We start from the raw sequence: 23,925 nt of genomic DNA, 5'->3' as shown, positions 1-23,925 counted from the left end.
TGGTTCAAGTTTGGAGGGCAATGGCGCTCTTGTGGGGGTGTGTCGCTCTTCGGCGGAACCAAGCCAATATTTATGTCCACATAATCTCCCCGACTGGAAAGAAATTGAGCCTCACACGGAGCTTTGTCTCGGCCGTTTTAATTGATGGGTGACAACAGGATAAGGCATAGTCCTGACGCGTATCGTTTCCCCATGGAAACTTTTTCGAAGGTGAGCCTTGCACCTAAAACACGCCGTGTGTATTACAGTCTGATGTTTTCCATTGATTTCACTTCCTCCGATGGCACTTCTTTTTTGGAATCACTTCCTTTCAATGTTGCATTATGGGGTCTGTTGTTCAAACGGCTGTTCATATTTAGAACCCTCCAGTGGGCGGTGCATTGGTTTCCTGTTGTGATGAAAATCATTATTAGCCCAATTGTCCATCATTGCCGGCAAAAAGTTCCCCCATGTCAGCCTACTTTCAAAGCTGACTCGGGGCCAATACCGAGGTCCAGTCCTCGGCGGCACCGCTCTCCAGAATCGTTTTATCGAATCACACTTTTTGGTTCAAGTTTGGAGGGCAATGGTGCTCTTGTGGGGGTGCGTCGCTCTTCGGCGGAACCAAGCCGATATTTATGTCCACATAATCTCCCTGACTGGAAAGAAATTGAGCCGCACACGGAGCTTTGTCTCGGCCGTTTTAATTGATGGGTAACAACAGGATAAGGCATAGTCCTGACGCGTTTCGTTTCTCCATGGAAACTTTTTCAAAGGTGAGCCTTGCACCTAAAACACGCGGTTTTTTTCACAGCCCGATGTTTTCCATTGATTTCACTTCCTCCGATGGCACTTCTTTTTTGGAATCACTTCCTTTCAATGTTGCATTATGGGGTCTGTGGTTCAAACGGCTGTTCATATTTACAACCCTCCAGTGGGCGGTGCATTGGTTTCCTGTTGTGATGAAAATCATTATTAGCACAATTGTCCATCATTGCCGGCAAAAAGTTCCCCCATGTCGGCCTACTTTCAAAGCTGACTCAGGGCCAATACCGAGGTCCAGTCCTCGGCGGCACCGCTCTCCAGAATCGTTTTACCGAATCACACTTTTTGGTTCAAGTTTGGAGGGCAATGGCGCTCTTGTGGGGGTGCGTCACTCTTCGGCTGAACCAAGCCGATATTTATGTCCACATAATCTCCCCCACTGGAAAGAAATTGAGCCGCACACGGAGCTTTGTCTCGGCCCTTTTAATTGATTGGTGACAACAGGATAAGGTATAGTCCTGACGCGTTTCGTTTCCCCATGGAAACTTTTTCGAAGGTGAGCCTTGCACCTAAAACACGCCGTGTGTTTCACAGCCCGATGTTTTCCATTGATTTCACTTCCTCCGATGGCACTTCTTTTTTGGAATCACTTCCTTTCAATGTTGCATTATGGGGTCTGTGGTTCAAACGGCTGTTCATATTTACAACCCTCCAGTGGGCGGTGCATTGGTTTCCTGTTGTGATGAAAATCATTATTAGCACAATTGTCCATCATTGCCGGCAAAAAGTTCCCCTATGTCAGCCTACTTTCAAAGCTGACTCAGGGCCAATACCGAGGTCCAGTCCTCGGCGGCACCGCTCTCCAGAATCGTTTTACCGAATCACACTTTTTGGTTCAAGTTTGGAGGGCAATGGCGCTCTTGTGGGGGTGCGTCACTCTTCGGCGGAACCAAGCCGATATTTAAGTCCACATAATCTCCCCGACTGGAAAGAAATTGAGCCTCACACGGAGCTTTGTCTCGGCCGTTTTAATTGATGGGTGACAACAGGATAAGGCATAGTCCTGACGCGTATCGTTTCCCCATGGAAACTTTTTCGAAGGTGAGCCTTGCACCTAAAACACGCCGTGTGTATTACAGTCTGATGTTTTCCATTGATTTCACTTCCTCCGATGGCACTTCTTTTTTGGAATCACTTCCTTTCAATGTTGCATTATGGGGTCTGTTGTTCAAACGGCTGTTCATATTTAGAACCCTCCAGTGGGCGGTGCATTGGTTTCCTGTTGTGATGAAAATCATTATTAGCCCAATTGTCCATCATTGCCGGCAAAAAGTTCCCCCATGTCAGCCTACTTTCAAAGCTGACTCGGGGCCAATACCGAGGTCCAGTCCTCGGCGGCACCGCTCTCCAGAATCGTTTTATCGAATCACACTTTTTGGTTCAAGTTTGGAGGGCAATGGTGCTCTTGTGGGGGTGCGTCGCTCTTCGGCGGAACCAAGCCGATATTTATGTCCACATAATCTCCCTGACTGGAAAGAAATTGAGCCGCACACGGAGCTTTGTCTCGGCCGTTTTAATTGATGGGTGACAACAGGATAAGGCATAGTCCTGACGCGTTTCGTTTCTCCATGGAAACTTTTTCAAAGGTGAGCCTTGCACCTAAAACACGCCGTGTTTTTCACAGCCCGATGTTTTCCATTGATTTCACTTCCTCCGATGGCACTTCTTTTTTGGAATCACTTCCTTTCAATGTTGCATTATGGGGTCTGTGGTTCAAACGGCTGTTCATATTTAGAACTCTCCAGTGGGCGGTGCATTGGTTTCCTGTTGTGATGAAAATCTTTATTAGCCCAATTGTCCATCATTGCCGGCAAAAAGTTCCCCCATGTCAGCCTACTTTCAAAGCTGACACGGGGCCAATACCGAGGTCCAGTCCTCGGCGGCACCGCTCTCCAGAATCGTTTTATCGAATCACAGTTTTTGGTTCAAGTTTGGAGGGCAATGGCGCTCTTGTGGGGGTGTGTCGCTCTTCGGCGGAACCAAGCCAATATTTATGTCCACATAATCTCCCCGACTGGAAAGAAATTGAGCCTCACATGGAGCTTTGTCTCGGCCGTTTTAATTGATGGGTGACAACAGGATAAGGCATAGTCCTGACGCGTATCGTTTCCCCATGGAAACTTTTTCGAAGGTGAGCCTTGCACCTAAAACACGCCGTGTGTATTACAGTCTGATGTTTTCCATTGATTTCACTTCCTCCGATGGCACTTCTTTTTTGGAATCACTTCCTTTCAATGTTGCATTATGGGGTCTGTTGTTCAAACGGCTGTTCATATTTAGAACCCTCCAGTGGGCGGTGCATTGGTTTCCTGTTGTGATGAAAATCATTATTAGCCCAATTGTCCATCATTGCCGGCAAAAAGTTCCCCCATGTCAGCCTACTTTCAAAGCTGACTCGGGGCCAATACCGAGGTCCAGTCCTCGGCGGCACCGCTCTCCAGAATCGTTTTATCGAATCACACTTTTTGGTTCAAGTTTGGAGGGCAATGGTGCTCTTGTGGGGGTGCGTCGCTCTTCGGCGGAACCAAGCCGATATTTATGTCCACATAATCTCCCTGACTGGAAAGAAATTGAGCCGCACACGGAGCTTTGTCTCGGCCGTTTTAATTGATGGGTGACAACAGGATAAGGCATAGTCCTGACGCGTTTCGTTTCTCCATGGAAACTTTTTCAAAGGTGAGCCTTGCACCTAAAACACGCGGTTTTTTTCACAGCCCGATGTTTTCCATTGATTTCACTTCCTCCGATGGCACTTCTTTTTTGGAATCACTTCCTTTCAATGTTGCATTATGGGGTCTGTGGTTCAAACGGCTGTTCATATTTACAACCCTCCAGTGGGCGGTGCATTGGTTTCCTGTTGTGATGAAAATCATTATTAGCACAATTGTCCATCATTGCCGGCAAAAAGTTCCCCCATGTCGGCCTACTTTCAAAGCTGACTCAGGGCCAATACCGAGGTCCAGTCCTCGGCGGCACCGCTCTCCAGAATCGTTTTACCGAATCACACTTTTTGGTTCAAGTTTGGAGGGCAATGGCGCTCTTGTGGGGGTGCGTCACTCTTCGGCTGAACCAAGCCGATATTTATGTCCACATAATCTCCCCCACTGGAAAGAAATTGAGCCGCACACGGAGCTTTGTCTCGGCCCTTTTAATTGATTGGTGACAACAGGATAAGGTATAGTCCTGACGCGTTTCGTTTCCCCATGGAAACTTTTTCGAAGGTGAGCCTTGCACCTAAAACACGCCATGTGTTTCACAGCCCGATGTTTTCCATTGATTTCACTTCCTCCGATGGCACTTCTTTTTTGGAATCACTTCCTTTCAATGTTGCATTATGGGGTCTGTGGTTCAAACGGCTGTTCATATTTACAACCCTCCAGTGGGCGGTGCATTGGTTTCCTGTTGTGATGAAAATCATTATTAGCACAATTGTCCATCATTGCCGGCAAAAAGTTCCCCTATGTCAGCCTACTTTCAAAGCTGACTCAGGGCCAATACCGAGGTCCAGTCCTCGGCGGCACCGCTCTCCAGAATCGTTTTACCGAATCACACTTTTTGGTTCAAGTTTGGAGGGCAATGGCGCTCTTGTGGGGGTGCGTCACTCTTCGGCGGAACCAAGCCGATATTTAAGTCCACATAATCTCCCCGACTGGAAAGAAATTGAGCCTCACACGGAGCTTTGTCTCGGCCGTTTTAATTGATGGGTGACAACAGGATAAGGCATAGTCCTGACGCGTATCGTTTCCCCATGGAAACTTTTTCGAAGGTGAGCCTTGCACCTAAAACACGCCGTGTGTATTACAGTCTGATGTTTTCCATTGATTTCACTTCCTCCGATGGCACTTCTTTTTTGGAATCACTTCCTTTCAATGTTGCATTATGGGGTCTGTTGTTCAAACGGCTGTTCATATTTAGAACCCTCCAGTGGGCGGTGCATTGGTTTCCTGTTGTGATGAAAATCATTATTAGCCCAATTGTCCATCATTGCTGGCAAAAAGTTCCCCCATGTCAGCCTACTTTCAAAGCTGACTCGGGGCCAATACCGAGGTCCAGTCCTCGGCGGCACTGCTCTCCAGAATCGTTTTACCGAATCACACTTTTTGGTTCAAGTTTGGAGGGTAATGACGCTCTTGTGGGGGTGCGTCGCTCTTCGGCGGAACCAAGCCGATATTTATGTCCACATGATCCCCCCGACTGGAAAGAAATTGAGCCGCACACGGAGCTTTGTCTCGGCCGTTTTAATTGATGGGTGACAACAGGATAAGGCATAGTCCTGACGCGTTTCCTTTCCCCATGGAAACTTTTTCAAAGGTGAGCCTTGCACCTAAAACACGCCGTGTTTTTCACAGCCCGATGTTTTCCATTGATTTCACTTCCTCCGATGGCACTTCTTTTTTGGAATCACTTCCTTTCAATGTTGCATTATGGGGTCTGTGGTTCAAACGGCTGTTCATATTTACAACCCTCCAGTGGGCGGTGCATTGGTTTCCTGTTGTGATGAAAATCATTATTAGCACAATTGTCCATCATTGCCGGCAAAAAGTTCCCCCATGTCGGCCTACTTTCAAAGCTGACTCAGGGCCAATACCGAGGTCCAGTCCTCGGCGACACCGCTCTCCAGAATCGTTTTACCGAATCACACTTTTTGGTTCAAGTTTGGAGGGCAATGGCGCTCTTGTGGGGGTGCGTCACTCTTCGGCTGAACCAAGCCGATATTTATGTCCACATAATCTCCCCCACTGGAAAGAAATTGAGCCGCACACGGAGCTTTGTCTCGGCCCTTTTAATTGATTGGTGACAACAGGATAAGGCATAGTCCTGACGCGTTTCGTTTCCCCATGGAAACTTTTTCGAAGGTGAGCCTTGCACCTAAAACACGCCGTGTGTTTCACAGCCCGATGTTTTCCATTGATTTCACTTCCTCCGATGGCACTTCTTTTTTGGAATCACTTCCTTTCAATGTTGCATTATGGGGTCTGTGGTTCAAACGGCTGTTCATATTTACAACCCTCCAGTGGGCGGTGCATTGGTTTCCTGTTGTGATGAAAATCATTATTAGCACAATTGTCCATCATTGCCGGCAAAAAGTTCCCCTATGTCAGCCTACTTTCAAAGCTGACTCAGGGCCAATACCGAGGTCCAGTCCTCGGCGGCACCACTCTCCAGAATCGTTTTACCGAATCACACTTTTTGATTCAAGTTTGGAGGGCAATGGCGCTCTTGTGGGGGTGCGTCACTCTTCGGCGGAACCAAGCCGATATTTAAGTCCACATAATATCCCCCACTGGAAAGAAATTGAGCCGCACACGGAGCTTTGTCTCGGCCGTTTTCATTGATTGGTGACAACAGGATAAGGCATAGTCCTGACGCGTTTCGTTTCCCCATGGAAACTTTTTCGAAGGTGAGCCTTGCACCTAAAACACGCCGTGTGTTTCACAGCCCGATGTTTTCCATTGATTTCACTTCCTCCGATGGCACTTCTTTTTTGGAATCACTTCCTTTCAATGTTGCATTATGGGGTCTGTGGTTCAAACGGCGTTCATATTTACAACCCTCCAGTGGGCGGTGCATTGGTTTCCTGTTGTGATGAAAATCATTATTAGCACAATTGTCCATCATTGCCGGCAAAAAGTTCCCCCATGTCAGCCTACTTTCAAAGCTGACACGGGGCCAATACCGAGGTCCAGTCCTCGGCGGCACCGCTCTCCAGAATCGTTTTATCGAATCACAGTTTTTGGTTCAAGTTTGGAGGGCAATGGCGCTTTTGTGGGGGTGCGTCACTCTTCGGCGGAACCAAGCCGATATTTATGTCCACATAATCTCCCCGACTGGAAAGAAATTGAGCCGCACACGGAGCTTTGTCTCAGCCGTTTTAATTGATGGGTGACAACAGGATAAGGCATAGTCCTGACGCGTTTCGTTTCTCCATGGAAACTTTTTCGAAGGTGAGCCTTGCACCTAAAACACGCCGTGTTTTTCACAGCCCGATGTTTTCCATTGATTTCACTTCCTCCGATGGCACTTCTTTTTTGGAATCACTTCCTTTCAATGTTGCATTATGGGGTCTGTGGTTCAAACGGCTGTTCATATTTACAACCCTCCAGTGGGCGGTGCATTGGTTTCCTGTTGTGATGAAAATCATTATTAGCACAATTGTCCATCATTGCCGGGAAAAAGTTCCCCCATGTCAGCCTAATTTCAAAGCTGACTCGGGGCCAATACCGAGGTCCAGTCCTCGGCGGCACCGCTCTCCAGAATCGTTTTACCGAATCACACTTTTTGGTTCAAGTTTGGAGGGCAATGGTGCTCTTGTGGGGGTGCGTCGCTCTTCGGCGGAACCAAGCCGATATTTATGTCCACATAATCTCCCTGACTGGAAAGAAATTGAGCCGCACACGGAGCTTTGTCTCGGCCGTTTTAATTGATGGGTGACAACAGGATAAGGCATAGTCCTGACGCGTTTCGTTTCTCCATGGAAACTTTTTCAAAGGTGAGCCTTGCACCTAAAACACGCCGTGTTTTTCACAGCCCGATGTTTTCCATTGATTTCACTTCCTCCGATGGCACTTCTTTTTTGGAATCACTTCCTTTCAATGTTGCATTATGGGGTCTGTGGTTCAAACGGCTGTTCATATTTACAACCCTCCAGTGGGCGGTGCATTGGTTTCCTGTTGTGATGAAAATCATTATTAGCACAATTGTCCATCATTGCCGGCAAAAAGTTCCCCCATGTCGGCCTACTTTCAAAGCTGACTCAGGGCCAATACCGAGGTCCAGTCCTCGGCGACACCGCTCTCCAGAATCGTTTTACCGAATCACACTTTTTGGTTCAAGTTTGGAGGGCAATGGCGCTCTTGTGGGGGTGCGTCACTCTTCGGCTGAACCAAGCCGATATTTATGTCCACATAATCTCCCCCACTGGAAAGAAATTGAGCCGCACACGGAGCTTTGTCTCGGCCCTTTTAATTGATTGGTGACAACAGGATAAGGCATAGTCCTGACGCGTTTCGTTTCCCCATGGAAACTTTTTCGAAGGTGAGCCTTGCACCTAAAACACGCCGTGTGTTTCACAGCCCAATGTTTTCCATTGATTTCACTTCCTCCGATGGCACTTCTTTTTTGGAATCACTTCCTTTCAATGTTGCATTATGGGGTCTGTGGTTCAAACGGCTGTTCATATTTACAACCCTCCAGTGGGCGGTGCATTGGTTTCCTGTTGTGATGAAAATCATTATTAGCACAATTGTCCATCATTGCCGGCAAAAAGTTCCCCTATGTCAGCCTACTTTCAAAGCTGACTCAGGGCCAATACCGAGGTCCAGTCCTCGGCGGCACCACTCTCCAGAATCGTTTTACCGAATCACACTTTTTGGTTCAAGTTTGGAGGGCAATGGCGCTCTTGTGGGGGTGCGTCACTCTTCGGCGGAACCAAGCCGATATTTAAGTCCACATAATATCCCCCACTGGAAAGAAATTGAGCCGCACACGGAGCTTTGTCTCGGCCGTTTTCATTGATTGGTGACAACAGGATAAGGCATAGTCCTGACGCGTTTCGTTTCCCCATGGAAACTTTTTCGAAGGTGAGCCTTGCACCTAAAACACGCCGTGTGTTTCACAGCCCGATGTTTTCCATTGATTTCACTTCCTCCGATGGCACTTCTTTTTTGGAATCACTTCCTTTCAATGTTGCATTATGGGGTCTGTGGTTCAAACGGCGTTCATATTTACAACCCTCCAGTGGGCGGTGCATTGGTTTCCTGTTGTGATGAAAATCATTATTAGCACAATTGTCCATCATTGCCGGCAAAAAGTTCCCCCATGTCAGCCTACTTTCAAAGCTGACACGGGGCCAATACCGAGGTCCAGTCCTCGGCGGCACCGCTCTCCAGAATCGTTTTATCGAATCACAGTTTTTGGTTCAAGTTTGGAGGGCAATGGCGCTTTTGTGGGGGTGCGTCACTCTTCGGCGGAACCAAGCCGATATTTATGTCCACATAATCTCCCCGACTGGAAAGAAATTGAGCCGCACACGGAGCTTTGTCTCAGCCGTTTTAATTGATGGGTGACAACAGGATAAGGCATAGTCCTGACGCGTTTCGTTTCTCCATGGAAACTTTTTCGAAGGTGAGCCTTGCACCTAAAACACGCCGTGTTTTTCACAGCCCGATGTTTTCCATTGATTTCACTTCCTCCGATGGCACTTCTTTTTTGGAATCACTTCCTTTCAATGTTGCATTATGGGGTCTGTGGTTCAAACGGCTGTTCATATTTACAACCCTCCAGTGGGCGGTGCATTGGTTTCCTGTTGTGATGAAAATCATTATTAGCACAATTGTCCATCATTGCCGGGAAAAAGTTCCCCCATGTCAGCCTAATTTCAAAGCTGACTCGGGGCCAATACCGAGGTCCAGTCCTCGGCGGCACTGCTCTCCAAAATCGTTTTACCGAATCACACTTTTTGGTTCAAGTTTGGAGGGCAATGGCGCTCTTGTGGGGGTGCGTCGCTCTTCGGCGGAACCAAGCCGATATTTATGTCCACATAATCCCCCCGACTGGAAAGAAATTGAGCCGCACACGGAGCTTTGTCTCGGCCTTTTTAATTGATGGGTGACAACAGGATAAGGCATAGTCCTGACGCGTTTCGTTTCTCCATGGAAACTTTTTCGAAGGTGAGCCTTGCACCTAAAACACGCCATGTTTTTCACAGCCCGATGTTTTCCATTGATTTCACTTCCTCCGATGGCACTTCTTTTTTGGAATCACTTCCTTTCAATGTTGCATTATGGGGTCTGTGGTTCAAACGGCTGTTCATATTTACAACCCTCCAGTGGGCGGTGCATTGGTTTCCTGTTGTGATGAAAATCATTATTAGCAGATTGTTCATCATTGCCGGCAAAAAGTTCCCCCATGTCAGCCTACTTTCAAAGCTGACTCGGGGCCAATACCGAGGTCCAGTCCTCGGCGGCACTGCTCTCCAGAATCGTTTTACCGAATCACACTTTTTGGTTCAAGTTTGGAGGGTAATGACGCTCTTGTGGGGGTGCGTCACTCTTCGGCGGAACCAAGCCGATATTTATGTCCACATAATCTCCCCGACTGGAAAGAAATTGAGCCGCACACGGAGCTTTGTCTCAGCCGTTTTAATTGATGGGTGACAACAGGATAAGGCATAGTCCTGACGCGTTTCGTTTCTCCATGGAAACTTTTTCGAAGGTGAGCCTTGCACCTAAAACACGCCGTGTTTTTCACAGCCCGATGTTTTCCATTGATTTCACTTCCTCCGATGGCACTTCTTTTTTGGAATCACTTCCTTTCAATGTTGCATTATGGGGTCTGTGGTTCAAACGGCTGTTCATATTTACAACCCTCCAGTGGGCGGTGCATTGGTTTCCTGTTGTGATGAAAATCATTATTAGCACAATTGTCCATCATTGCCGGGAAAAAGTTCCCCCATGTCAGCCTAATTTCAAAGCTGACTCGGGGCCAATACCGAGGTCCAGTCCTCGGCGGCACTGCTCTCCAAAATCGTTTTACCGAATCACACTTTTTGGTTCAAGTTTGGAGGGCAATGGCGCTCTTGTGGGGGTGCGTCGCTCTTCGGCGGAACCAAGCCGATATTTATGTCCACATAATCCCCCCGACTGGAAAGAAATTGAGCCGCACACGGAGCTTTGTCTCGGCCTTTTTAATTGATGGGTGACAACAGGATAAGGCATAGTCCTGACGCGTTTCGTTTCTCCATTGAAACTTTTTCGAAGGTGAGCCTTGCACCTAAAACACGCCATGTTTTTCACAGCCCGATGTTTTCCATTGATTTCACTTCCTCCGATGGCACTTCTTTTTTGGAATCACTTCCTTTCAATGTTGCATTATGGGGTCTGTGGTTCAAACGGCTGTTCATATTTACAACCCTCCAGTGGGCGGTGCATTGGTTTCCTGTTGTGATGAAAATCATTATTAGCAGATTGTTCATCATTGCCGGCAAAAAGTTCCCCCATGTCAGCCTACTTTCAAAGCTGACTCGGGGCCAATACCGAGGTCCAGTCCTCGGCGGCACTGCTCTCCAGAATCGTTTTACCGAATCACACTTTTTGGTTCAAGTTTGGAGGGTAATGACGCTCTTGTGGGGGTGCGTCGCTCTTCGGCGGAACCAAGCCGATATTTATGTCCACATGATCCCCCCGACTGGAAAGAAATTGAGCCGCACACGGAGCTTTGTCTCGGCCGTTTTAATTGATGGGTGACAACAGGATAAGGCATAGTCCTGACGCGTTTCCTTTCCCCATGGAAACTTTTTTGAAGGTGAGCCTTGCACCTAAAACACGCCGTGTGTATTACAGCCTGATGTTTTCCATTGATTTCACTTCCTCCGATGGCACTTCTTTTTTGGAATCACTTCCTTTCAATGTTGCATTATGGGGTCTGTGGTTCAAACGGCTGTTCATATTTACAACCCTCCAGTGGGCGGTGCATTGGTTTCCTGTTGTGATGAAAATCATTATTAGCACAATTTTCCATCATTGCCGGCAAAAAGTTCCCCCAGGTCAGCCTACTCTCAAAGCTGACTCAGGGTCAATACCGAGGTCCAGTCCTCGGCGGCACCGATCTCCAGAATCGTTTTACCGAATCACACTTTTTGGTTCAAGTTTGGAGGGCAATGGTGCTCTTGTGGGGGTGCGTCACTCTTCAGCGGAACCAAGCTGATATTTATGTCCACATAATCTCCCCCACTGGACAGAAATTGAGCTGCACACGGAGCTTTGTCTCGGCCGTTTTAAATAATGGGTGACAACAGGATAAGGCATAGTCCTGACGCGTTTCGTTTCCCCATGGAAACATTTTCGAAGGTGAGCCTTGCACCGAAAACACGCCGTGTGTTTCACAGCCCGATGTTTTCCATTGATTTCACTTCCTCCGATGGCGCTTCTTTTTTGGAATCACTTCCTTTCAATGTTGCATTATGGGGTCTGTGGTTCAAACGGCTGTTCATATTTACAACCCTCCAGTGGGCGGTGCATTGGTTTCCTGTTGTGATGAAAATCATTATTAGCACAATTGTCCATCATTGCCGGCAAAAAGTTCCCCTATGTCAGCCTACTTTCAAAGCTGACTCAGGGCCAATACCGAGGTCCAGTCCTCGGCGGCACCACTCTCCAGAATCGTTTTACCGAATCACACTTTTTGGTTCAAGTTTGGAGGGCAATGGCGCTCTTGTGGGGGTGCGTCACTCTTCGGCGGAACCAAGCCGATATTTAAGTCCACATAATATCCCCCACTGGAAAGAAATTGAGCCGCACACGGAGCTTTGTCTCGGCCGTTTTCATTGATTGGTGACAACAGGATAAGGCATAGTCCTGACGCGTTTCGTTTCCCCATGGAAACTTTTTCGAAGGTGAGCCTTGCACCTAAAACACGCCGTGTGTTTCACAGCCCGATGTTTTCCATTGATTTCACTTCCTCCGATGGCACTTCTTTTTTGGAATCACTTCCTTTCAATGTTGCATTATGGGGTCTGTGGTTCAAACGGCGTTCATATTTACAACCCTTCAGTGGGCGGTGCATTGGTTTCCTGTTGTGATGAAAATCATTATTAGCACAATTGTCCATCATTGCCGGCAAAAAGTTCCCCCATGTCAGCCTACTTTCAAAGCTGACACGGGGCCAATACCGAGGTCCAGTCCTCGGCGGCACCGCTCTCCAGAATCGTTTTATCGAATCACAGTTTTTGGTTCAAGTTTGGAGGGCAATGGCGCTTTTGTGGGGGTGCGTCACTCTTCGGCGGAACCAAGCCGATATTTATGTCCACATAATCTCCCCGACTGGAAAGAAATTGAGCCGCACACGGAGCTTTGTCTCAGCCGTTTTAATTGATGGGTGACAACAGGATAAGGCATAGTCCTGACGCGTTTCGTTTCTCCATGGAAACTTTTTCGAAGGTGAGCCTTGCACCTAAAACACGCCGTGTTTTTCACAGCCCGATGTTTTCCATTGATTTCACTTCCTCCGATGGCACTTCTTTTTTGGAATCACTTCCTTTCAATGTTGCATTATGGGGTCTGTGGTTCAAACGGCTGTTCATATTTACAACCCTCCAGTGGGCGGTGCATTGGTTTCCTGTTGTGATGAAAATCATTATTAGCACAATTGTCCATCATTGCCGGGAAAAAGTTCCCCCATGTCAGCCTAATTTCAAAGCTGACTCGGGGCCAATACCGAGGTCCAGTCCTCGGCGGCACCGCTCTCCAGAATCGTTTTACCGAATCACACTTTTTGGTTCAAGTTTGGAGGGCAATGGTGCTCTTGTGGGGGTGCGTCGCTCTTCGGCGGAACCAAGCCGATATTTATGTCCACATAATCTCCCTGACTGGAAAGAAATTGAGCCGCACACGGAGCTTTGTCTCAGCCGTTTTAATTGATGGGTGACAACAGGATAAGGCATAGTCCTGACGCGTTTCGTTTCTCCATGGAAACTTTTTCAAAGGTGAGCCTTGCACCTAAAACACGCCGTGTTTTTCACAGCCCGATGTTTTCCATTGATTTCACTTCCTCCGATGGCACTTCTTTTTTGGAATCACTTCCTTTCAATGTTGCATTATGGGGTCTGTGGTTCAAACGGCTGTTCATATTTACAACCCTCCAGTGGGCGGTGCATTGGTTTCCTGTTGTGATGAAAATCATTATTAGCACAATTGTCCATCATTGCCGGCAAAAAGTTCCCCCATGTCGGCCTACTTTCAAAGCTGACTCAGGGCCAATACCGAGGTCCAGTCCTCGGCGACACCGCTCTCCAGAATCGTTTTACCGAATCACACTTTTTGGTTCAAGTTTGGAGGGCAATGGCGCTCTTGTGGGGGTGCGTCACTCTTCGGCTGAACCAAGCCGATATTTATGTCCACATAATCTCCCCCACTGGAAAGAAATTGAGCCGCACACGGAGCTTTGTCTCGGCCCTTTTAATTGATTGGTGACAACAGGATAAGGCATAGTCCTGACGCGTTTCGTTTCCCCATGGAAACTTTTTCGAAGGTGAGCCTTGCACCTAAAACACGCCGTGTGTTTCACAGCCCGATGTTTTCCATTGATTTCACTTCCTCCGATGGCACTTCTTTTTTGGAATCACTTCCTTTCAATGTTGCATTATGGGGTCTGTGGTTCAAACGGCTGTTCATATTTACAACCCTCCAGTGGGCGGTGCATTGGTTTCCTGTTGTGATGAAAATCATTATTAGCACAATTGTCCATCATTGCCGGCAAAAAGTTCCCCTATGTCAGCCTACTTTCAAAGCTGACTCAGGGCCAATACCGAGGTCCAGTCCTCGGCGGCACCACTCTCCAGAATCGTTTTACCGAATCACACTTTTTGGTTCAAGTTTGGAGGGCAATGGCGCTCTTGTGGGGGTGCGTCACTCTTCGGCGGAACCAAGCCGATATTTAAGTCCACATAATATCCCCCACTGGAAAGAAATTGAGCCGCACACGGAGCTTTGTCTCGGCCGTTTTCATTGATTGGTGACAACAGGATAAGGCATAGTCCTGACGCGTTTCGTTTCCCCATGGAAACTTTTTCGAAGGTGAGCCTTGCACCTAAAACACGCCGTGTGTTTCACAGCCCGATGTTTTCCATTGATTTCACTTCCTCCGATGGCACTTCTTTTTTGGAATCACTTCCTTTCAATGTTGCATTATGGGGTCTGTGGTTCAAACGGCGTTCATATTTACAACCCTCCAGTGGGCGGTGCATTGGTTTCCTGTTGTGATGAAAATCATTATTAGCACAATTGTCCATCATTGCCGGCAAAAAGTTCCCCCATGTCAGCCTACTTTCAAAGCTGACACGGGGCCAATACCGAGGTCCAGTCCTCGGCGGCACCGCTCTCCAAAATCGTTTTACCGAATCACACTTTTTGGTTCAAGTTTGGAGGGCAATGGCGCTCTTGTGGGGGTGCGTCGCTCTTCGGCGGAACCAAGCCGATATTTATGTCCACATAATCCCCCCGACTGGAAAGAAATTGAGCCGCACACGGAGCTTTGTCTCGGCCTTTTTAATTGATGGGTGACAACAGGATAAGGCATAGTCCTGACGCGTTTCGTTTCTCCATGGAAACTTTTTCGAAGGTGAGCCTTGCACCTAAAACACGCCATGTTTTTCACAGCCCGATGTTTTCCATTGATTTCACTTCCTCCGATGGCACTTCTTTTTTGGAATCACTTCCTTTCAATGTTGCATTATGGGGTCTGTGGTTCAAACGGCTGTTCATATTTACAACCCTCCAGTGGGCGGTGCATTGGTTTCCTGTTGTGATGAAAATCATTATTAGCAGATTGTTCATCATTGCCGGCAAAAAGTTCCCCCATGTCAGCCTACTTTCAAAGCTGACTCGGGGCCAATACCGAGGTCCAGTCCTCGGCGGCACTGCTCTCCAGAATCGTTTTACCGAATCACACTTTTTGGTTCAAGTTTGGAGGGTAATGACGCTCTTGTGGGGGTGCGTCACTCTTCGGCGGAACCAAGCCGATATTTATGTCCACATAATCTCCCCGACTGGAAAGAAATTGAGCCGCACACGGAGCTTTGTCTCAGCCGTTTTAATTGATGGGTGACAACAGGATAAGGCATAGTCCTGACGCGTTTCGTTTCTCCATGGAAACTTTTTCGAAGGTGAGCCTTGCACCTAAAACACGCCGTGTTTTTCACAGCCCGATGTTTTCCATTGATTTCACTTCCTCCGATGGCACTTCTTTTTTGGAATCACTTCCTTTCAATGTTGCATTATGGGGTCTGTGGTTCAAACGGCTGTTCATATTTACAACCCTCCAGTGGGCGGTGCATTGGTTTCCTGTTGTGATGAAAATCATTATTAGCACAATTGTCCATCATTGCCGGGAAAAAGTTCCCCCATGTCAGCCTAATTTCAAAGCTGACTCGGGGCCAATACCGAGGTCCAGTCCTCGGCGGCACTGCTCTCCAAAATCGTTTTACCGAATCACACTTTTTGGTTCAAGTTTGGAGGGCAATGGCGCTCTTGTGGGGGTGCGTCGCTCTTCGGCGGAACCAAGCCGATATTTATGTCCACATAATCCCCCCGACTGGAAAGAAATTGAGCCGCACACGGAGCTTTGTCTCGGCCTTTTTAATTGATGGGTGACAACAGGATAAGGCATAGTCCTGACGCGTTTCGTTTCTCCATGGAAACTTTTTCGAAGGTGAGCCTTGCACCTAAAACACGCCATGTTTTTCACAGCCCGATGTTTTCCATTGATTTCACTTCCTCCGATGGCACTTCTTTTTTGGAATCACTTCCTTTCAATGTTGCATTATGGGGTCTGTGGTTCAAACGGCTGTTCATATTTACAACCCTCCAGTGGGCGGTGCATTGGTTTCCTGTTGTGATGAAAATCATTATTAGCAGATTGTTCATCATTGCCGGCAAAAAGTTCCCCCATGTCTGCCTACTTTCAAAGCTGACTCGGGGCCAATACCGAGGTCCAGTCCTCGGCGGCACTGCTCTCCAGAATCGTTTTACCGAATCACACTTTTTGGTTCAAGTTTGGAGGGTAATGACGCTCTTGTGGGGGTGCGTCGCTCTTCGGCGGAACCAAGCCGATATTTATGTCCACATGATCCCCCCGACTGGAAAGAAATTGAGCCGCACACGGAGCTTTGTCTCGGCCGTTTTAATTGATGGGTGACAACAGGATAAGGCATAGTCCTGACGCGTTTCCTTTCCCCATGGAAACTTTTTTGAAGGTGAGCCTTGCACCTAAAACACGCCGTGTGTATTACAGCCTGATGTTTTCCATTGATTTCACTTCCTCCGATGGCACTTCTTTTTTGGAATCACTTCCTTTCAATGTTGCATTATGGGGTCTGTGGTTCAAACGGCTGTTCATATTTACAACCCTCCAGTGGGCGGTGCATTGGTTTCCTGTTGTGATGAAAATCATTATTAGCACAATTTTCCATCATTGCCGGCAAAAAGTTCCCCCAGGTCAGCCTACTCTCAAAGCTGACTCAGGGTCAATACCGAGGTCCAGTCCTCGGCGGCACCGATCTCCAGAATCGTTTTACCGAATCACACTTTTTGGTTCAAGTTTGGAGGGCAATGGTGCTCTTGTGGGGGTGCGTCACTCTTCAGCGGAACCAAGCTGATATTTATGTCCACATAATCTCCCCCACTGGACAGAAATTGAGCTGCACACGGAGCTTTGTCTCGGCCGTTTTAAATAATGGGTGACAACAGGATAAGGCATAGTCCTGACGCGTTTCGTTTCCCCATGGAAACATTTTCGAAGGTGAGCCTTGCACCGAAAACACGCCGTGTGTTTCACAGCCCGATGTTTTCCATTGATTTCACTTCCTCCGATGGCGCTTCTTTTTTGGAATTACTTCCTTTCAATGTTGCATTATGGGGTCTGTGGTTCAAACGGCTGTTCATATTTACAACCCTCCAGTGGGCGGTGCATTGGTTTCCTGTTGTGATGAAAATCATTATTAGCACAATTGTCCATCATTGCCGGCAAAAAGTTCCCCTATGTCAGCCTACTTTCAAAGCTGACTCAGGGCCAATACCGAGGTCCAGTCCTCGGCGGCACCACTCTCCAGAATCGTTTTACCGAATCACACTTTTTGGTTCAAGTTTGGAGGGCAATGGCGCTCTTGTGGGGGTGCGTCACTCTTCGGCGGAACCAAGCCGATATTTAAGTCCACATAATATCCCCCACTGGAAAGAAATTGAGCCGCACACGGAGCTTTGTCTCGGCCGTTTTCATTGATTGGTGACAACAGGATAAGGCATAGTCCTGACGCGTTTCGTTTCTCCATGGAAACTTTTTCGAAGGTGAGCCTTGCACCTAAAACACGCCGTGTTTTTCACAGCCCGATGTTTTCCATTGATTTCACTTCCTCCGATGGCACTTCTTTTTTGGAATCACTTCCTTTCAATGTTGCATTATGGGGTCTGTGGTTCAAACGGCTGTTCATATTTACAACCCTCCAGTGGGCGGTGCATTGGTTTCCTGTTGTGATGAAAATCATTATTAGCACAATTGTCCATCATTGCCGGGAAAAAGTTCCCCCATGTCAGTCTAATTTCAAAGCTGACTCGGGGCCAATACCGAGGTCCAGTCCTCGGCGGCACTGCTCTCCAAAATCGTTTTACCGAATCACACTTTTTGGTTCAAGTTTGGAGGGCAATGGCGCTCTTGTGGGGGTGCGTCGCTCTTCGGCGGAACCAAGCCGATATTTATGTCCACATAATCCCCCCGACTGGAAAGAAATTGAGCCGCACACGGAGCTTTGTCTCGGCCTTTTTAATTGATGGGTGACAACAGGATAAGGCATAGTCCTGACGCGTTTCATTTCTCCATGGAAACTTTTTCGAAGGTGAGCCTTGCACCTAAAACACGCCATGTTTTTCACAGCCCGATGTTTTCCATTGATTTCACTTCCTCCGATGGCACTTCTTTTTTGGAATCACTTCCTTTCAATGTTGCATTATGGGGTCTGTGGTTCAAACGGCTGTTCATATTTACAACCCTCCAGTGGGCGGTGCATTGGTTTCCTGTTGTGATGAAAATCATTATTAGCAGATTGTTCATCATTGCCGGCAAAAAGTTCCCCCATGTCAGCCTTCTTTCAAAGCTGACTCGGGGCCAATACCGAGGTCCAGTCCTCGGCGGCACTGCTCTCCAGAATCGTTTTACCGAATCACACTTTTTGGTTCAAGTTTGGAGGGTAATGACGCTCTTGTGGGGGTGCGTCGCTCTTCGGCGGAACCAAGCCGATATTTATGTCCACATGATCCCCCCGACTGGAAAGAAATTGAGCTGCACACGGAGCTTTGTCTCGGCCGTTTTAATTGATGGGTGACAACAGGATAAGGCATAGTCCTGACGCGTTTCCTTTCCCCATGGAAACTTTTTTGAAGGTGAGCCTTGCACCTAAAACACGCCGTGTGTATTACAGCCTGATGTTTTCCATTGATTTCACTTCCTCCGATGGCACTTCTTTTTTGGAATCACTTCCTTTCAATGTTGCATTATGGGGTCTGTGGTTCAAACGGCTGTTCATATTTACAACCCTCCAGTGGGCGGTGCATTGGTTTCCTGTTGTGATGAAAATCATTATTAGCACAATTTTCCATCATTGCCGGCAAAAAGTTCCCCCAGGTCAGCCTACTCTCAAAGCTGACTCAGGGTCAATACCGAGGTCCAGTCCTCGGCGGCACCGATCTCCAGAATCGTTTTACCGAATCACACTTTTTGGTTCAAGTTTGGAGGGCAATGGTGCTCTTGTGGGGGTGCGTCACTCTTCAGCGGAACCAAGCTGATATTTATGTCCACATAATCTCCCCCACTGGACAGAAATTGAGCTGCACACGGAGCTTTGTCTCGGCCGTTTTAAATAATGGGTGACAACAGGATAAGGCATAGTCCTGACGCGTTTCGTTTCCCCATGGAAACATTTTCGAAGGTGAGCCTTGCACCTAAAACACGCCGTGTGTTTCACAGCCCGATGTTTTCCATTGATTTCACTTCCTCCGATGGCGCTTCTTTTTTGGAATCACTTCCTTTCAATGTTGCATTATGGGGTCTGTGGTTCAAACGGCTGTTCATATTTACAACCCTCCAGTGGGCGGTGCATTGGTTTCCTGTTGTGATGAAAATCATTATTAGCACAATTGTCCATCATTGCCGGCAAAAAGTTCCCCTATGTCAGCCTACTTTCAAAGCTGACTCAGGGCCAATACCGAGGTCCAGTCCTCGGCGGCACCACTCTCCAGAATCGTTTTACCGAATCACACTTTTTGGTTCAAGTTTGGAGGGCAATGGCGCTCTTGTGGGGGTGCGTCACTCTTCGGCGGAACCAAGCCGATATTTAAGTCCACATAATATCCCCCACTGGAAAGAAATTGAGCCGCACACGGAGCTTTGTCTCGGCCGTTTTCATTGATTGGTGACAACAGGATAAGGCATAGTCCTGACGCGTTTCGTTTCCCCATGGAAACTTTTTCGAAGGTGAGCCTTGCACCTAAAACACGCCGTGTGTTTCACAGCCCGATGTTTTCCATTGATTTCACTTCCTCCGATGGCACTTCTTTTTTGGAATCACTTCCTTTCAATGTTGCATTATGGGGTCTGTGGTTCAAACGGCGTTCATATTTACAACCCTCCAGTGGGCGGTGCATTGGTTTCCTGTTGTGATGAAAATCATTATTAGCACAATTGTCCATCATTGCCGGCAAAAAGTTCCCCCATGTCAGCCTACTTTCAAAGCTGACACGGGGCCAATACCGAGGTCCAGTCCTCGGCGGCACCGCTCTCCAGAATCGTTTTATCGAATCACAGTTTTTGGTTCAAGTTTGGAGGGCAATGGCGCTTTTGTGGGGGTGCGTCACTCTTCGGCGGAACCAAGCCGATATTTATGTCCACATAATCTCCCCGACTGGAAAGAAATTGAGCCGCACACGGAGCTTTGTCTCAGCCGTTTTAATTGATGGGTGACAACAGGATAAGGCATAGTCCTGACGCGTTTCGTTTCTCCATGGAAACTTTTTCGAAGGTGAGCCTTGCACCTAAAACACGCCGTGTTTTTCACAGCCCGATGTTTTCCATTGATTTCACTTCCTCCGATGGCACTTCTTTTTTGGAATCACTTCCTTTCAATGTTGCATTATGGGGTCTGTGGTTCAAACGGCTGTTCATATTTACAACCCTCCAGTGGGCGGTGCATTGGTTTCCTGTTGTGATGAAAATCATTATTAGCACAATTGTCCATCATTGCCGGGAAAAAGTTCCCCCATGTCAGCCTAATTTCAAAGCTGACTCGGGGCCAATACCGAGGTCCAGTCCTCGGCGGCACCGCTCTCCAGAATCGTTTTACCGAATCACACTTTTTGGTTCAAGTTTGGAGGGCAATGGTGCTCTTGTGGGGGTGCGTCGCTCTTCGGCGGAACCAAGCCGATATTTATGTCCACATAATCTCCCTGACTGGAAAGAAATTGAGCCGCACACGGAGCTTTGTCTCGGCCGTTTTAATTGATGGGTGACAACAGGATAAGGCATAGTCCTGACGCGTTTCGTTTCTCCATGGAAACTTTTTCAAAGGTGAGCCTTGCACCTAAAACACGCCGTGTTTTTCACAGCCCGATGTTTTCCATTGATTTCACTTCCTCCGATGGCACTTCTTTTTTGGAATCACTTCCTTTCAATGTTGCATTATGGGGTCTGTGGTTCAAACGGCTGTTCATATTTACAACCCTCCAGTGGGCGGTGCATTGGTTTCCTGTTGTGATGAAAATCATTATTAGCACAATTGTCCATCATTGCCGGCAAAAAGTTCCCCCATGTCGGCCTACTTTCAAAGCTGACTCAGGGCCAATACCGAGGTCCAGTCCTCGGCGACACCGCTCTCCAGAATCGTTTTACCGAATCACACTTTTTGGTTCAAGTTTGGAGGGCAATGGCGCTCTTGTGGGGGTGCGTCACACTTCGGCTGAACCAAGCCGATATTTATGTCCACATAATCTCCCCCACTGGAAAGAAATTGAGCCGCACACGGAGCTTTGTCTCGGCCCTTTTAATTGATTGGTGACAACAGGATAAGGCATAGTCCTGACGCGTTTCGTTTCCCCATGGAAACTTTTTCGAAGGTGAGCCTTGCACCTAAAACACGCCGTGTGTTTCACAGCCCGATGTTTTCCATTGATTTCACTTCCTCCGATGGCACTTCTTTTTTGGAATCACTTCCTTTCAATGTTGCATTATGGGGTCTGTGGTTCAAACGGCTGTTCATATTTACAACCCTCCAGTGGGCGGTGCATTGGTTTCCTGTTGTGATGAAAATCATTATTAGCACAATTGTCCATCATTGCCGGCAAAAAGTTCCCCTATGTCAGCCTACTTTCAAAGCTGACTCAGGGCCAATACCGAGGTCCAGTCCTCGGCGGCACCACTCTCCAGAATCGTTTTACCGAATCACACTTTTTGGTTCAAGTTTGGAGGGCAATGGCGCTCTTGTGGGGGTGCGTCACTCTTCGGCGGAACCAAGCCGATATTTAAGTCCACATAATATCCCCCACTGGAAAGAAATTGAGCCGCACACGGAGCTTTGTCTCGGCCGTTTTCATTGATTGGTGACAACAGGATAAGGCATAGTCCTGACGCGTTTCGTTTCCCCATGGAAACTTTTTCGAAGGTGAGCCTTGCACCTAAAACACGCCGTGTGTTTCACAGCCCGATGTTTTCCATTGATTTCACTTCCTCCGATGGCACTTCTTTTTTGGAATCACTTCCTTTCAATGTTGCATTATGGGGTCTGTGGTTCAAACGGCGTTCATATTTACAACCCTCCAGTGGGCGGTGCATTGGTTTCCTGTTGTGATGAAAATCATTATTAGCACAATTGTCCATCATTGCCGGCAAAAAGTTCCCCCATGTCAGCCTACTTTCAAAGCTGACACGGGGCCAATACCGAGGTCCAGTCCTCGGCGGCACTGCTCTCCAAAATCGTTTTACCGAATCACACTTTTTGGTTCAAGTTTGGAGGGCAATGGCGCTCTTGTGGGGGTGCGTCGCTCTTCGGCGGAACCAAGCCGATATTTATGTCCACATAATCCCCCCGACTGGAAAGAAATTGAGCCGCACACGGAGCTTTGTCTCGGCCTTTTTAATTGATGGGTGACAACAGGATAAGGCATAGTCCTGACGCGTTTCGTTTCTCCATGGAAACTTTTTCGAAGGTGAGCCTTGCACCTAAAACACGCCATGTTTTTCACAGCCCGATGTTTTCCATTGATTTCACTTCCTCCGATGGCACTTCTTTTTTGGAATCACTTCCTTTCAATGTTGCATTATGGGGTCTGTGGTTCAAACGGCTGTTCATATTTACAACCCTCCAGTGGGCGGTGCATTGGTTTCCTGTTGTGATGAAAATCATTATTAGCAGATTGTTCATCATTGCCGGCAAAAAGTTCCCCCATGTCAGCCTACTTTCAAAGCTGACTCGGGGCCAATACCGAGGTCCAGTCCTCGGCGGCACTGCTCTCCAGAATCGTTTTACCGAATCACACTTTTTGGTTCAAGTTTGGAGGGTAATGACGCTCTTGTGGGGGTGCGTCACTCTTCGGCGGAACCAAGCCGATATTTATGTCCACATAATCTCCCCGACTGGAAAGAAATTGAGCCGCACACGGAGCTTTGTCTCAGCCGTTTTAATTGATGGGTGACAACAGGATAAGGCATAGTCCTGACGCGTTTCGTTTCTCCATGGAAACTTTTTCGAAGGTGAGCCTTGCACCTAAAACACGCCGTGTTTTTCACAGCCCGATGTTTTCCATTGATTTCACTTCCTCCGATGGCACTTCTTTTTTGGAATCACTTCCTTTCAATGTTGCATTATGGGGTCTGTGGTTCAAACGGCTGTTCATATTTACAACCCTCCAGTGGGCGGTGCATTGGTTTCCTGTTGTGATGAAAATCATTATTAGCACAATTGTCCATCATTGCCGGGAAAAAGTTCCCCCATGTCAGCCTAATTTCAAAGCTGACTCGGGGCCAATACCGAGGTCCAGTCCTCGGCGGCACTGCTCTCCAAAATCGTTTTACCGAATCACACTTTTTGGTTCAAGTTTGGAGGGCAATGGCGCTCTTGTGGGGGTGCGTCGCTCTTCGGCGGAACCAAGCCGATATTTATGTCCACATAATCCCCCCGACTGGAAAGAAATTGAGCCGCACACGGAGCTTTGTCTCGGCCTTTTTAATTGATGGGTGACAACAGGATAAGGCATAGTCCTGACGCGTTTCGTTTCTCCATGGAAACTTTTTCGAAGGTGAGCCTTGCACCTAAAACACGCCATGTTTTTCACAGCCCGATGTTTTCCATTGATTTCACTTCCTCCGATGGCACTTCTTTTTTGGAATCACTTCCTTTCAATGTTGCATTATGGGGTCTGTGGTTCAAACGGCTGTTCATATTTACAACCCTCCAGTGGGCGGTGCATTGGTTTCCTGTTGTGATGAAAATCATTATTAGCAGATTGTTCATCATTGCCGGCAAAAAGTTCCCCCATGTCAGCCTACTTTCAAAGCTGACTCGGGGCCAATACCGAGGTCCAGTCCTCG

Source organism: Lissotriton helveticus, chromosome 8, assembly GCF_964261635.1.
Source record: "Lissotriton helveticus chromosome 8, aLisHel1.1, whole genome shotgun sequence".
NCBI classification, from domain to species: Eukaryota; Metazoa; Chordata; class Amphibia; order Caudata; family Salamandridae; genus Lissotriton; species Lissotriton helveticus.
This window is presented reverse-complemented; position numbering follows the sequence as displayed.